Source organism: Arachis hypogaea, chromosome 13 (genome assembly GCF_003086295.3).
Source record: "Arachis hypogaea cultivar Tifrunner chromosome 13, arahy.Tifrunner.gnm2.J5K5, whole genome shotgun sequence".
Lineage (NCBI taxonomy): Eukaryota > Viridiplantae > Streptophyta > Magnoliopsida > Fabales > Fabaceae > Arachis > Arachis hypogaea.
This window is the reverse complement of record NC_092048.1, coordinates 103,153,272-103,165,101: the sequence shown is the minus strand read 5'-3', so window position 1 is coordinate 103,165,101 and position 11,830 is coordinate 103,153,272. Positions and strand designations below refer to the sequence as shown.

Genomic DNA, 11,830 nt, shown 5'->3' with positions numbered 1-11,830 from the left:
GAGACATCAACTCCTCCATATACCGAACTAGAGAGGACCCTTCATAGACTGAGAAGGGAAGCAAGAGGGAAGAGAGTACTGGGAGAAGAGGAATCTGAAGGAGAATCTGAGGACAATTTTGAGGAAGCTTTAGATCTCAACATGGATAGAGAAGTTCACAACCATGAGAGAGCTGATGGAAACAATGCCATTCCTGAGAGGAGGGTTATTAGTTCATACATAAACCCAACCTCTGGGAATTGTGGTAGCAGCATCCAGAAACCACCCATTCAGGCCAACAATTTTGAGCTCAAACCACAGCTAATATCACTTGTGGAGAATCATTGTTCATTTGGTGGAAGTGCTAATGAAGACCCAAACCAACATCTCACAAAATTTCTGAGAATTTGTGACACTGTGAAGTCCAATGGAGTCCAGGAAGATGCATATAAACTGCTTTTGTTCCCATTTTCACTTAGGGACAAGGCAGCTAAGTGGCTGGAATCATTCCCAAGGGGGAGCCTAACAACCTGGGATGAGGTGGAAAGCAAGTTTCTGGCACGTTTCTACCCCCCACAAAAGGTCAATAGGCTTCGATCTGAGGTTCAGACGTTTAGACAACAAGATGGTGAAACTCTCTACGAGGCATGGGAGAGATTCAAAGATTTGACAAGGAAATGCCCACCAGACATGTTCCATGACTGGGTGCAATTGCATATTTTCTATGATGGACTGTCTTATGAATCAAGGAAGGCTGTAGACCATTCATCAGGAGGTTCATTGAACAGGAAAAAGACTGTGGAAGAAGCCATTGAAGTGATTGAGACAGTGGCTGAGAACGAGTACTACTATGCATCAGAGAGACACAACACTAAGGGAGTCATGGAGCTGAACCATGTTGATACAATTCTAGCCCAAAACAAGGTGTTTACCAAGCAACTAGCAGAGCTCACCAGGAAATTAGAAACAAAACAAGTGGCTGCAATACACACACAAGAGCAAGAGGAAGAAAGCACTGAAGGAGGTGATTGGGAAGAGGCCAATTATGTAGGAAATCAACAAAGGCAACCATATGATCCACATTCCAACACTTACAACCCAGGCTGGAAAAACCACCCAAACTTTGGGTGGGGAAACCAGCAAAACCAACATAACAAGTCCACATACCAAAACTCCAACCAAAGATCATACCAAGCCACACAAAACACTTACTCTCAACCACCATATCATGGCCAAAATAATCAACCTACCCAACCTAACCCGAACCAACAATTTCAAGATCAATTAAACAGGATAGAAGGAGTGCTGGCACACATGGGTCAGGACATAATTGAATTGAAAAGCTTCAGGGATGATGTGAGAACTACCTTAAGAAACCATGGTGAAAAACTCAAGAGGATGGAGTCTCAAGTAGGAGAGCTATCTCAACAGGCCCCCAAATCAACTGCAGTGTTCCCTAGTGACACAGAAAAGAATCCTAAAGGGGAACAAAAGGGAGTGAGATGGGAAGAATGCAAAGCCATCACCATATTGAAAGAAGTCTCAGAAGAAGAAGGAATCAGATCCTCAGAACAGGAGCCAGAAATCTTGAAGGAAGGTGTGGAGGAAGCTAAGCAGGAAAGTGAAACTGAGCAAGCCAAGGAACTGCAAAAAGGCACGATGGAAACATACCAACCAAAAGCACCATTTCCTCAGAGGTTAGGAGAAGGTGAAAAAGGGAAAACCTATTCAAGGTTTTTAGAGACATTTAAGTCTCTCCATATCAATATTCCCTTTCTTCAGATTCTCCATCAAATGCCTACACACATCAAGTATTTAAAGGAATTGTTGAGCAAGAAAAGAGTTTTGAAGGGAGGACAAACGGTAACAATGAACAAAGAATGCAGTGCCCTCATCAAGAAGGACACAGTCTCTAAGAAAACAGACCCAGGAAGTTTTCATATTCCTTGCATCATAGGAGAAACAAAAATTGACAGAGGATTCTGTGATCTAGGAGCTAGCATAAATGTGATGCCTCTAACTCTTATGAAGAGGCTACAACTGAATGAGGTGAGATCCACTGATGTAATCATACAACTGGCTGACAAAACTCAGAAGCAAGCTGAAGGGGTGGTTGAGAATGTGCTGGTGAAAGTGGGAGATTATTACTTCCCCACAGACTTTGTCATTTTGGACATGGAGGAAAGCTACCTACACCCTATCATTCTGGGAAGACCTTTTCTAGCCACTACTAGAGCGCTCATAGATGTAGAACAAGGAGAGCTAATTCTGAGAATACATGATGAACAGCTCATTTTCAAAGTTTTCAAACCTGCATCTGAGCCTGAACCAGAACCTGAAAAGCCTAAGGATGATAGTAGTCATCTGTGTTTGGAGGAAAGTAATCCAGCAGCTGAAACTCTAAAACAGTCTTTTGAAGGCAAACAGGAGTTGCAAGAGTTAAAGCCACAAGAATCAATGGAAACAGATCAGAAGGATCCTCCTAGCATAAGGGTCAATGAAGAAATCCTCAAGAGAAAGGGAAGAATGATAGGGAAATTGCCAAGAGGGTGGAGAAACAAGAAAATTCCCACTGAAGGTTTTTCTCCGGGAGATAAAGTGATATCAAGTCATTATCTGCCAATCCCACCTGGCCTCAAAACCATTCCTTCCCAGCTCCCTCAAGTGTTCACAATCAGGAAAGTTCTTTCTATGGAACATTTAGAGGTCATGAAGGAATCAAGTGGAGACGTTTGCATAGTGAGAGGAGAAGACGTCAAGCACTACAATCCACCCTAACAAGGGACAACCGTCAAGCTAGTGACGTTAAAGAAGCGCTTCATGGGAGGCAACCCATGTTTTTAATATCCTTACTCTTTTTTGTGTTGTTTTGCATCTAATAAAGCATGGTTTCTTATGCATGAACTTGAATCCTCAGGACAACTGCTGAAAGAGTGCACTAAACATTGCATATAAAATACAATTTGTCTCTAAGTTTGGTGTGCCTAAGGGCACCCCAAACTTTATTCAAAATGCATTCAATTTTTCATGCAAAGAGCACAACCAAACATTAAGTTTGGTGTTCCTCTTTGAACACGGTTCATGAAAAGCAAGAAGTTCCTCTGGATTTCGAAATTCATGACAAGTAGACCATTCGCATGTTTTAATACTTTGGTTTCAATTACTTAGGGTAGTAACTTTGTTTAGAATCAAAGAGCCAAAGTGACTATGATTTATTAGAATTATGCACATTCATTAAGGACAACCAATATGGATTTCATGTCATCAGGAGACTTTACCAAACACTAAGTTTGGTGTCCAATAATAAGTGTGCATACATACAAAAGTCACGGCTATAAGCTCATGGAGTCAATCATTGATTTACATGTGCAAGTACTATTCATCATTCACATGGACCGAAAAATGATAGCAAACTTGTTTGTTTGTGCAGGTACAAAAGAAAAGACAAAAATGGAGGAAAAAGACAAAGGGAGGTACGGTGCTTGGTCAAAAAGAAAGTTCACAAGTCTTTGAAGCTAACACATGGGAAAAGGAAGTTCTGCAAGAAAAGATTGCTACATGTACAACCTAATGCACCCAGAATACTTCCAAGAAAATGAAAAGCAATTCGTCCTTCTCCCTAATTCATATATTTACCATCAAGCCACCCTTCACAAACCACCCTAGCCGTCCATTTTTCACTTAAGGGCCCTATAAAGAACCACTTGGGGAACGAGTTCAACACCACCAAATCTCCTTCATGCACATTTTCTTCATCATAGCATAAACTATCTCTTGCCGAAAACAACCTCCCCACATTTCCAACAACACTTCTTGCTTCACCTTGTCAACTTTAGCTTGTCACTTACCCCAAAACTAAAGAACCAATGGCAGCTTCATCTAGCCACAAAAGAAGAAAAGACAAGCAACCAATGGAGGAGAACAGGGAATTCGATGCAAGGAGATACAAATCAGTTTTCCATGAGATTCAAGCCGAATGGATGAGACCTAAAAGGGTACTAGCTGAGGTTCCCTTTGACCTTGAAAAGGATGAGTTCCCAGGTGTTTGGGAGAAGATCAAAAAGAGGAAGTGGGAGCTCCTGACTAAGCCAATCACTAAAATCAACATCAACTTGGTGAAGGAGTTCTATGCAAATGCAGTGAGGGAAGACTCAACCAAGAAACCCACATACAAAAGCTATGTGAGAGGGGTGGAAGTTGACTTCAGCCCCAAGGCAATCATGAAAACTCTTGGCCTGAAAAACATACATTTCAGCCAAGCAAGTTATGAGGAAAGGATGATAGGAGAACCTGACTACACGACTATTGCTGAAGATCTTTGTGCCATCAGAGCTGAATGGGTGAGAAAAACAAGAGGGGCTCCAAGAGTCTTGAGAAGGGGAGACCTAACACCTGAAGCTAAAGGGTGGTATGCAATAGTTAGGAGATCCATCCTACCCACTGCAAACTCTTCAGAAATAGTCCCTAAAAGAGCCATCTTGCTTCATTGCATTATGGTGGGAGGGGAGATCAAAGTTCATAAACTCATTGCTGAACAGATACAAGAGTTTAGTGAGAAAAGTGACCCTGAATCCTGGCTTCACTTCCCTAGCACCATCATTAGACTATGCATCGATGCCCAAGTACCACTTGAAGATGAAAGACCTAATTGGATATATCCTGGATTGGCCATAACTGCGTACAGAATGACTCTTGGCCCAACTGCTCCAAGACACACAAGAAGAAGAAATGAAGAAGGGCAACAAGCGGAAGCAGAGCAAGAAGCAGAACAAGAAGGACAGGAAGGAGAAGACAGAGAAGAAGAGCAAGAAGAGCAAGCAATCCCAGAAAGAAGACAACGAATTCCCAGAGACCCCATGGATATGAGCAGAATGCAGGAAATCATGGAAGGAATGTCTCAACAATACATGAGGTCTCAGGAGAGACAAGAGGACTTTCACCTAAAAATGATGGATATGCAAAGGAACTTTGAATCAAGATTCTTAGATCTGCAAAGGGAACAGAATTTACACTTACAGGAATCCTTCAGCCACATATGCCAACACCAAGATGCCAATGTCTTGGCAATCAAGGAAGCCACCACTTTACAGAATGCAAGATACTCAGTCCAAGCTGATTACAACATCAGTTCGCAAATCAAGCTTAACTACATAGGGGAACATCTACACAAGATGGACCCAGCATTCCCAGCTTTTGATGAGTATTTCAAAGGGAGGAAAGAAGGAGAAATAAACAAGGCAATGATCCTTGAAAAAGGAGTGGAAGAAACAATGAAAAAGGCTGGATTCTGGAAAAAGCTCATAAGAAAAGACAAAGGAAGCACAAGTGGTCAAAAAGAGGCAGGAAGCAAGAAGAAGCAGGATCCCAAGAATTAAGAAGAACCAAGCAATAAATAAGAGGTGGTCTCGTTCCTTAATAATCAAATGATAATTGGTGAATTGTCTTTATGAGCTTTCTTTCATCATAAGTCATTTAAGTTTTATGTGGAGTTTTTTTTTTAGTATGAGTGTCTGTTATTGCTTTGAATAAAGTGAATGCCTAGATGTTTGGATATAACTTCACCTTCTTAAACAAGTGCTTGCCATGCTTGTTCTGTTTCCAAAAATAAAAGAAAAGTTTGAACAAAAGTAACTTGGCTAAATTAGTGACAAATCAAGTAGAATTAAGTGGTGGTATGCATGCTTGATTGTTCAGTCAGATCACTGGAAATAGAGTGTAGAATTATCATTTTTTATGTAGAAATTGAAAACTGTCTATGGATCTTGATGAATAAATGTCTTTGGCCATGAAAAAGAAAGAAAAAGAAGAAGAAAAAGCCACTGAAAAAGGGCAACCAAAAAGAAAAAAATTTGAGAAAATAAGCTAGGCACCAATGGTTTGAACTTCTGAGACAAATGCCTGTGGTGTTCATGTATTAAGGATATGCTTGGATGAATAGGTTCTGAGGAGTGTTTCAACACTTGGTAACTTGGGTTAACTAACCCGGGATTATCAACCAAAAGTCCATTATCAAGAGCAACCTAAATACAAAACATTTAGTCACACAAAGAGGTGCTGGGCACCAATGTCTCAAGAAGAAATGTGAACTAAAATGCCTGAAGTGGATATGTGTAGTGCACTGATAAGAAAAAGAAAATGCCAAAGGCTTGTGCAACACATGACACCAAGCAAACAAGGAGCAAAGGAGCTCTAAGAAAAAGAAAAGAAAAACAAAGAAGAGAAAAGTGCCAAGGACATAAGAATAACAAGAGGCCATAGCAGTGTTTGATGGATGCAATGAAAAAGTGATGATCTTACTTGATAAGTATGGAAAAGTGATGCTGCAACTTTCTGCATAAAACCCTTCTGATGAACTTCAAATGCTTGCTAATATAGCCAATGTAATTGCTTTCTGTTTCATACTTTCTTCTCAAATAACTCAGGACTTGCTTAGGGACAAACAAGTATTAAGTTTGGTGTTGTGATGCCAAGGCATCTTAGGCTAGTTTCACTAGCATTTTTTTGATAGTTTTAGATGTTTTATGCATTTTCTTGAGCTTAAAGTAACCAAGAATGGTTAAAAGAAGAACAAAGCAATGAACCATCCAAACAGTATGATTTTGATGCAAATTCCATGAGTTTTTAGTTATATTACTTGAATGCTATGAATGGAAGATTTCTCATGAAATTTTGCAAGACTTTGATGCAATTGTTTGGATGATTTCAGGGAAGAAGAGGCTAGGCAAGGAAGCAACAAAGTCAATAAAGGAAGCTTGAATATCACATGTGGAGTTTAAGTTCCAGTTTAAGCCTAAACTGGAGCTTAAACGCCAGAATCATGAAGGCTAAGAAATGCTGAAACTGAAGTTTAACCTCCAGTTTAACCTTAAACTGGAGGTTAAACGCCAGAATGAAAGTCTCACCAAAGAAGCATTCCACGTTTAACCTCCAGTTTAACCTTAAACTGGAGGTTAAACGCCAGAATGAGAATGCCAATCAGGAAGCATTTCCACGTTTAACCTCCAGTTTAACCTTAAACTGGAGGTTAAACGCCAGAAATGGGAAGTGCACCAGGGAGCCATTTCCACGTTTAAGCTCCAGTTTGACCTTAAACTGGAGCTTAAACGTGTTCGACCAAGTTTTCTCCTCCAGGGTTGCTTTCTCCATTTCCACGTTTAAGCTCCAGTTTAACCTTAAACTGGAGCTTAAACGTGTTCGACACCTCCAGGGCTACCTTTCTCAGCGTCCACGTTTAAGCTCCAGTTTAACCTTAAACTGGAGCTTAAACGTGTTCGACCTCCAGGATGCCTTCTTCCATTTCCACGTTTAAGCTCCAGTTTAACCTTAAACTGGAGCTTAAACGTGTTCGACCTCCAGGGCTGCCTTTTCTATCTCCACGTTTAAGCTTCAGTTTAACCTTAAACTGAAGCTTAAACGTGTTCGACTAAGTTACCCTCCAGGGCTGCCTTCTTCCATTTCCACGTTTAAGCTTCAGTTTAACCTTAAACTGAAGCTTAAACGTGCTTCCACAAAAGGCATCACTGGAAGTGTCTGGCGTTTAAGCTACAGTTTAAGCTTAAACTGCAACTTAAACGCCACTCTTGGAAAAGGTTTCTGGGCCAACAATATTGCGGTTTAAGTTAGTATTTGAGCACAAACATTAACTTAAACTTACTCTGGTATGAAACCCAATTGAATATCATGGTTTATGGGATTGGGCCTGAAGGATTGATGAGTCTGAAATTTCAATTTATTGAGTCATGTGTCATTATTTGATTATCACTAAGTTGGCTCAATGAATGTTACAGATTTTGGATCAACAGCCTCATCAAGATTATGGATCATAAACCCAAGGCAAAAGGAAAGCAGGGAGAGGCCTCAAATCCCAAGAAACACAACAGAAGCTCAATATAGAAAGTGTATAAATAGGATAGAATTTAAGTTAGGAGGACCTTTACTTTTTCATTTGGCTAGTTTTCATATCTTTGTAATTGAATTCAGAGCTATGACTCACTAAACCCCCTTTCATTGGGTTAGGGAGCTCTATTGTAATTCAATGAATCAATAATAGTTTATCTTCTTCTTCAATCTTTTCTCTTGAATTTTGTTAGAAAGCTTCTCGATCTAATTCCATTGGGTAGTTGTCTTGGGAAAGAAACTACCCATAATTGGAATCCTTCGGAACCTTGGGAAAGGAATGGAGGATTCATGCTAGAGAAGCTTTCTCACAGTGAATTGGATTGGGGTTTGGATGGATATTGTGACATGTAATCCTACCAAATTGTGGTTCATGAAACTGTGTGGTATAATCAGTGATCGAGCATCATCTCTTCTTATGAACATTTAAACCAAGGGATTGGGAATTTGTTCGTTTTTAGAGAGAATTGGTGAGCCAAGGGATTGGGATCCAATCATATAAGATTGCCAAGCAAAATTCAATGAACGCATTGGTTGAGGAAGAGATAAACATGTTTTGATTCGGAGATCTCAATATCTCCTATAACCCAATGAATTCCCCATTTCTGATTTCCACTTTCTCTTTACATTCTGCAATTAAATTCATGCAATCACCCCCATTCCCTTTAATTTCAGCAATTTAGCTTCTGCTCTTTACTTCATGCAATTTAAGATTCCGCCATTTAAATTTCTTGTCATTTACGTTTCCCGCCAATTTTACATTCCGCAATTCTCATCTAAATCTTGATTCTGCTCAACTAGAACACACTTCTAATCCGAATTGCTCACTCAACCAATCCTTGTGGGATTCGACCTCACTCTATTGTGAGTTTTTACTTGACGATAACCGGTGCACTTGCCGGAAGGAATTTTGCCGATCGTGCAATTTCCTAAATCGTAGCATAACTAGTTTATGCGCATCAGGAAACTTAGGGAAATTAATTAAAATGAAAGTAAATGGAGATAAACAAAAGAAATAAAAATAATAGTACTCTACTCATGGTTGGGTTTCCTCCCAACAAGCGCTTCTTTGCCGTCACTAGCTTGACGGTCAGTTTCTTCAAGGAGGAAGATAGTCATAAAGGAATAAATCCTCACTCCTCACTGGGAGCTTCCTTCTTGTGCTCTCATGGATCAGCTTAATATGCTAAAGAGATAGGATCTTGTTCATTGCATGAGGTAGGATTGGGCTTGCAGGGAATACTACCCCCGTCCCTGGTGAGAAGCCTTCAGTAGAGATATTGTTGTTTTTCGATTCCCTAGGCATCCTTCTCTTAGGACCTTCCTCCTTGGTTGATAGTGCACACCCAACACCAAACTTTGGTTTGATGGTTGGGGAAACTGTATGAGTTTCCACCAAGGGAGGAAGTTTCAGCATTGTACTCTGCATGCAAGCATCTCCTTTATCAGGGGGTAGTGGAGGTTTAAAGACCTTGAAAACCATCCAATCCTTATGTAACCTCAGCACCAATTTGCCTCTCTTAGCATCAATGAAGTTTCTTCCAGTAGAGAGAGGCTTTTGCTCCAAAACCTCAGCAAAAGGAATATTGATTTGCAGCTTCTTAAAGACTTCCAGGAATTGTGAGTAGTGCTCATCCTTGGTCTCCTTTTAGGGCTTCTGAGGGTGTGGTGCTTCAAACTCTTGAATGGGTGTCATAGAGGTGGTATGTGACAGTGTAACCTTAGTCTTTTCTGTGGCTTCTTTCTCCTCTGACCCTTTAGCAACTTGTACTTCTTCCTTTGGTACGAATTCAGGATCCATTATGATGGCCTTGCACTCTATGCTTGGGGTAGGCACTATGTCACTGGAAAGAGTGAGAGGTCTCTACAGTTTCTCTGGAGGATTCCTCTGAATGACTGCACTACACTCCTTAGGAAGCACCATTGTCTCTACTGCCTTCCAATCCCTCTTGTTATTCAGTATTTCCTTCATGAACTTAGCATATGAAGGCATTTGTTCAAGAGCCTCTGCAAAGGGGATTTGGATCTCCAGCTTCTTAAAAACTTCTAAGAACTTGGCGAATTGCTTATCCTTTTCTGCCCTCTGAAGTCTCTGAGGATATGGCAACTTGGACTTGTACTCCAGGGCTTTAGGTACTGCAGAATAAGTGGCCAGAGTCACTAGAAAGGGATTGTCAGGATGTCTAGGGAGGACGTCCTCTGAATTGGCATTTATGCCTCCTCGCCTTTCTGGGTGTTGAACGCCCTTGGTGACCCCTGCTGGGCGTTGAACGCTAGTGTTGCTCCTCTCTGGGCATTCAGCGCACTTGGTAGTGCCCTGGGTTGCTATGTTTTCACTCTCTGGTGTTTCCTCTTTACCTTGCGCTCTATTTTTCTGAGGCTAGATATCCAATGCCCTTTCACTGCTCAATTAGATAGCTTGGCACTCTTCTCTTATCCGTTCAGATAAATGCTATTCAGCCTGATTCAACCGTGCCTCCATACTCTGGTTGGAGGCTTGGGTTTCCTACAATACTTCTTGCAAGCTTAGCATTTGTTGTGTGAGAAGGTGTGGCTGTTGGGTTAATGATTCACTTTGTTTCGGAGGGATAGATTTAGTAAACACTGTCTTGACCTCTCCTTTCATTGGAGTCTCACCAGATGAGTATAGGTGCTAGTTGCTGGCAACTATCTGAATGAGTTCTTGAGCTTTGTCAATTGTCTTTTTCATGTGTATTGAACCACCTGCAGAATGATCTAGGAACATCTTAGCTATGTCTGTGAGTCCGTAATAGAAAATGTCCAATGATATGAGGTTTTGTACCAGTTCAAAATTTAATAAAATAATTTTGTTGTAAGCATAGCCCAAACCGACAATCGATCCTCAAATCAAAGTTTTATTTCTGGTTGTCACAAGTCCAACCCAATAAAAATAATCGAGAGTATTAGTCCCGGGTCGTTCTCCCTAGGAATCACAATCGAGTGCTCAATTATTGGTTATAAGATTAAAGGGGGTTGGGTTGATAAAACAAGAAATTAAAACGGCAAGAAATGTAAATCAAACAACTAAATATAACAACTAATAAAAAGAGGAATTCATGGTAAGGATTGAGAACCTGGGCTTTCTATCCTAGTCATTAATGATCATACAATAATTAACAAGAGCTAATCCTATTTAGTCATCTTCAACATCGGAAAAAGATACAATGTTATCTTCAACATAGGAATAAAGTCAAATAGGACTAGTTAATCTCAATCGAAAAGTCCTAATCAACTTACTAATTGATTTAGCAAGAGATTAGAGTCAATGGAAACAATATTAACTAATAACTCTAGATCACCAACATGAGTTGGGTATTAATGACTCAAGATTGCCTAATTTCTCTTTCCAAGCCAAGAATGCTCAAAAACTACGCTAAACCTAAGCCAAGCATTTTGTCAAACACTTACTAGGCATAAAAGGAAAACATAGTAAATTGCAAGGAATAATAAATTCTACCACTACCTAATGCAAGAAATTAACAATAACAACTCAAAGAAGCAAGAAAAGAATGTAAAACCTCAAATTGCATTAAATGAAATTAAAATCAACAAAAGTGTTCATAAACTAAAAAGAGGCATAAAAGAGAAATTAACAAAAGGGACTAAGGAAATTAAAGCAAATCAACAATGAAAAATAAAGGAAATTAAATCAGAACAGATAATTAAACCTAAATCTAAGATGAAACTAAACTAAGAACCCTAATTTCTAGAGAAAAGAGGGAGCTTCTCTCGCTAAATCTAACCTAAGGCATGCTTCCTACACTAACTAATTGCTCCCCCCTTGTCCAAACTTGAATTTTGCATCAAATAGACTCAGAAATGAGTTGCTTTTGGGCCTGGAAAGCTCAGAAATTGCCCCACATTGCTACTACCCGCTCAACCCAGAGCCAGTGAAATAACCACTACTGCGGCTACTACCCAGGCGGGTGTTTAA

The 11,830-nt window shown here is 40.1% G+C and overlaps 1 non-coding gene across 1 annotated transcript; it reads right to left on the bottom strand.

Annotated features, from left to right (window-relative positions):
- Positions 1–567: 567 nt before the first annotated feature.
- Positions 568–671, bottom strand: LOC112739983 (small nucleolar RNA R71). Its single transcript, XR_003170916.1, has one exon. It is a non-coding gene; the product is annotated as a small nucleolar RNA R71 (small nucleolar RNA).
- Between the last annotated feature and the right edge of the window lie 11,159 nt (positions 672–11,830).